Below are 4,954 nucleotides of genomic sequence, written 5' to 3'. Positions count from 1 at the left end.
GGTGGAATTGAGGTTTATCCCTGCATTGGAAATTAGAAAATTGTATTATAATTTATTATGATCCAATCCTTGCATAGACATTTCGATCAGACAAGGGCCATTCTAAGGTCTACTTCACTCCAGTTAGGTTGGAGTGAATGTACGATGTCCAGTACAACACATGCATACACGAAATATTTTAATTGTTCTACTTCCATTTATTGCATGAAATTATTACAAACATTGTTTATGCTTGGTTGTAATTCAGACATTTACAAGAAATCATCATTCTCAACTCCGATACATCTTGGGAGTAAGACCAAGGCATTACAACTTTATAAGTATTCCTTGTTATTTACTCAAATTTCCAAAGTCACATGCACATGATATGTTAATTGTCATGCTTCCATTTGTTCCATGAAATTATTACGTAACGTTGTTTATGTTAAGTGCCAAATTCAGGGTTGATATGGTTAATATTTACTACAAATGCAGATTTGTTTACTCTCTGTTATTTACTCAATTCTCCAAAGTTCGAAACATAATATCCATGCTACAGAGTCCATGTTCATTGACATGCAGGACTGATAAAACCAAAAATTTCCATGTCATTTAGTTTTGCAGTGCATGTGATCATTACTGAAATAAAATTTATGTTGGTGACATGATAAATTATCATAGGCAGTATGTCATTTTGTGCTTTTAGCTGCCACCTTCTTAACTTTTGCAGTCGTAGCTGCACAAATCTACCTAATAAAGGAGTAGAACAGATTAGATTTTGCAGACTGCAGGATTTGGAGGGGCATTAACAAAGCAAATGAACTCTTTAAACATAGTACAGATTACAAGAGCATTTGGCATTTCATGACTATTGACAAACCTCTCCCTTTGTGCGTTGTGTACTGCTTTTCATTGTCAATGAACCATTCATTTCTGTTTAATAATCTATTCATTTAAATTTGGCATAATAACAGTTCTTTATCATTGAGATGCAGGACTGATAAAACACAAAATGTCAATGACATTAAGTTTTGGAGTGCATGTGATCATTAGTGTACTACAATTTATCTTTGTGTAAGACTTAAATCGTGAAAGACATATACGGACAATATTAAATCTTTAATCTTTGCAAAGAAAATAAATCATTTAAGTTAATGGTTTTAATGAATAGAAAATCTTTAATATTTGAGAAGGAAAATGAATTTTTTATGCTAATGGCTTCAAAGGATAGAAAACAAGTTTTCCTGTACAGATAAATTGCACAATAACATTTTATTTTTTAAGGCACAATAATTTGAAACCATATTTTTTGGTGTTTAAGTTTTCTTCTATGTTTCTTTCTTTTTAGTATATATAAGACTTCTATTTTATTTTATTACAAGAATTAAATCGATGTCTAGTATCCTAATATTTTCTATATAATTGACTTGTATTTTTTTTAGGTTAGCAGACTACTATACCATGTAAATGTCTTGAGTTTGTAGCTACACTAGGAGATGCATTCTAGGAGATTGTTACAAAGAAACATAAAATGACAAAATCATTTATTCTTGGAAAGAAGTTACAAAAGGGAGTCAAGGACATGGAAAAAACAAGAATAAAATCTTATGAGAACACATTAAAGTACAACATTATCCATAAACAACCACTTGAGTTTCCCTATGCAGAATCAAGTATTTTAATTTCTATATTATTTATTTTGAAGCAATGTTTAATCTAATTTGTTTATTTCTCTTGCTGATTATTTATTTTCTTCAGTTTCAATTTAATAAAATGAACTATAACTGAGACCTCTTTGCTTAACATATTTGAAATGATGCATATATATTTTAGCCATTCAACTTGAATCATTTATCCAAAAAATAATCACAAGGTAAAAATATGCAGTCTGATATTTGCCTATTTTTCTCTACTTTTTACATTCAAACACTATTGTACAAAGTTTCAAACTAACAACCAATTGATTACTTTGATTATCTTCATGCAACTTTTAAGTTAAAGAATGTGATCCCTTGACTACTCAACATTGCACTTTATGAGTTTATCATTTGTTAATAGACTTTGCATGCACTAGATAGTCTATAAATGTGTACTTGGAAAATGTATATATTGGATTCTTAAGGATGCTTAATATATCTAATGCTTAAATAGGAACATAAAAAGTGTGAATGAGAAACAAAATTTTAATTTAAAATGTCTTAGTTAGCTACATTCTATATAGGTGCTTAAATTGGTAAAATTTGAATCATTTCAATAGGAAGTCACATTAAAGGTAGAGCTTGTCATGTTTGGGTATATGCTATAGTTTCCTAAAATATTTCCTAGCTTAACTCTTGTCATGAAGTGGATGATTCTACGAATATTTTGAGTATGCTTCTTGCAAAAGAAAAAATCAAGGCAAAGGTGTCTCAAGATCAAAAAAATATATAGATGGTGATGATGGAGCACATGAGCAATAAAAATATAAAGAACCTAAAAATTTCCCATGAGATAAAGAATCAAATAATATCGCTGACTTGAAAATTGATATTTTGATGCAAAACACTTCCCCTAGTTCTCATGATATTATAGGGAATGATATATGTGAAAATAAAAAAAAAACATCCCACTAGACAAAATGGAACCAAAAAGCCACTAAGGAAAAAATACATGGTAGGAGTTACTCTTGACCCAAGATACAGGTTGTTCTTAACAAGTAGACTCTCATTCTCCATATTGGATGGGCAATAATTGACCAGATTGAATAAGAAAATTAAAAATAAATAAAAATGCAAATACAACTTAAGCCACATTGGCATCACTTTTCCAACAACTCAGTCTATTAAGATGTAAGCGAATAGGCATGGTTTATTTATGTTTAGATCACACTCAGTGATCCATCACGAACACGATAATAACATATGCTTAATGAGGGACAAGTTATTTTGGAAAATAGGGAAAGTCTTTTACGTTCCTTTATTGTTGCATTCACCAATTTGCACATCTTTTTAGATGAGTGGATTTGAATTTAGGTCTCAATAAAGAACTCTTCAATAAAATGAGGAATTCAAATATTTCTATCTAGATGGTCATTTTCTAGAAAGATAGGATTCCTTCAAAAATGCAGTTGTTCCAATGACATTCAATACTATCAAAACAATTGAGAAGCTAGAGAAGATAATGAAAATGCTGAAAATCATCTACCTATCACTTGCAGATCACTATTGATGGTCCTGATATAAATGGTCGCAAAGCCATTCTTAAGGTTCACGCAAGAAACAAAAAGTTGGACAAAGATGTATTACTTGATGTTGTTTCCATGAGAACACCTAGGTTTAGTGGTGTTGATCTTGCAAACCTCTTGAATGAAGCAACAATTCTTGTTGGAAGATAAGGCAAACAATACATATCAAGAAAGGAAATAGATGATGCAATATACATGATTGTGGTTAGTATGGAGGGCACAACAATGACCGATAGAAAGAGTAAGAGTTTGGTGGCTTACCATCAAGTTGGACATGCAATTTGTGCATAAGTGCACAAAAATAAACATCTATTGGTGCTTTATTGTATTCCTTTATGTAGACCCTTCACATATGTATGGACCAAAAGTTGGAAGTCTAATTTGCAATAATATATGATATCAATGTGAGTTTAAGAGGTAACTAAATCTTTTTTTGGTAACTATTACAAGGTTAACATGATGACCCTTGGACATGATCTAGTTCAAAAAGTTACTCTTGTACCTCATGGACAAGCATGTCATCTTACATGGTTTTTTCTTGGAGATGACCTAAGTCTTATTACCAAGAAACACGTCTTTTTTCAAATTGTGGGAGATCTTGGTGGTAGAGTTGTAGAAGAAGTCATATTTAGTGAACCTCGGGTCACATCAGGTGCATCCAATGACTTGCAACAGGCAACACAAATGGAGAAACATCTAGTTTTTCTCTAAGTGGAGATTGTAAAGAATTCCCAAAAGAACATAAAATGTGGAGTTGAATTATTTTAATCATTAATTCTATAACTAATTTTTCTAAAATATGAAATTATATCTATCTATCTATATCTATGTATGTATATATGCAAGTTCTAAATATTCCATTTCTCATTGTGTTGTCATTAGGATTTTGTTTCTCATTTCTCATTTATGGTAACATAGGTCAACTCTAATTTTAGCCTTGCTATTTGAAAATTTCTATAAGTGAGGCATCAAATGGGCAACTTAGTATGTTATCTGTAACTTGTAGATGGTTACAAGGTTTGCAAGTTCTGAAATTGGTCCATGGGCTCTATTAGACCCTATAGTCCAAAGTGGTGATATTGTTTTATGCATGATGGCAAGGAATTCCATGTCAAAGAAACTAGCAAAAATCATTGATAGAGAAGTTAGAGGAATTTTAGATAATGCATATGAGGTGGCTAAGAATCACATTAGGAGTAACCTGGAAAAAATGGATAAAATTGTGGAGATCTTATTAGAAAAAAGAGAAACTTTCAGGGGATGACTTCACAGCTATCCTATTTGAGTTTACAGAGATCCCAATCAGCAGCAATGATGTATAGGTTGCTCCTCAATTAGCATCATCTTGATGGATATGGCTAAGAAGATTCTAAGAATATAGTGTAAATTTATACAATGAAATGGGATGTAAGAACCCTTGCATTTTCTAGATATGTAGAGAGATTTTGTGTCTCTTGTTAGACATGTGTGCCATTATGCATAGCATGTATAGTGTTTCTTAAAATATAAACATAAATATTATTATATATTATTTGCAAAGAGTTGTGGCTCTATAATAAGTAATGAAGTACACATATAATACATGAAATGCTCTAGCATTCCATGTAGCTTATATTGGTTAGCTATTTTTCTTCCCAAAGTTGGGGTGTTTCCTAGCTCACAACACAACTTAGATTTCTTACAGCCATGAGACTAGGAAAACTTAGAATTAAAGTTGTATTTACTTGAGTATTATATGGTCATTTTATTGAA

At 31.2% G+C, this 4,954-nt stretch overlaps 1 pseudogene; it reads left to right on the top strand.

Annotated features, from left to right (window-relative positions):
- Nucleotides 1-3,178: 3,178 nt before the first annotated feature.
- LOC149544361 (ATP-dependent zinc metalloprotease FTSH 2, chloroplastic-like) lies at nt 3,179-4,551 on the top strand (annotated as a pseudogene).
- Nucleotides 4,552-4,954: the final 403 nt, after the last annotated feature.

The sequence above is a fragment of the Cupressus sempervirens genome, chromosome 8, assembly GCF_028749045.1.
Source record: "Cupressus sempervirens isolate cs-2001-9-10 chromosome 8, ASM2874904v1, whole genome shotgun sequence".
NCBI classification, from domain to species: domain Eukaryota; kingdom Viridiplantae; phylum Streptophyta; class Pinopsida; order Cupressales; family Cupressaceae; genus Cupressus; species Cupressus sempervirens.
This window is presented reverse-complemented; position numbering and strand designations above follow the sequence as displayed.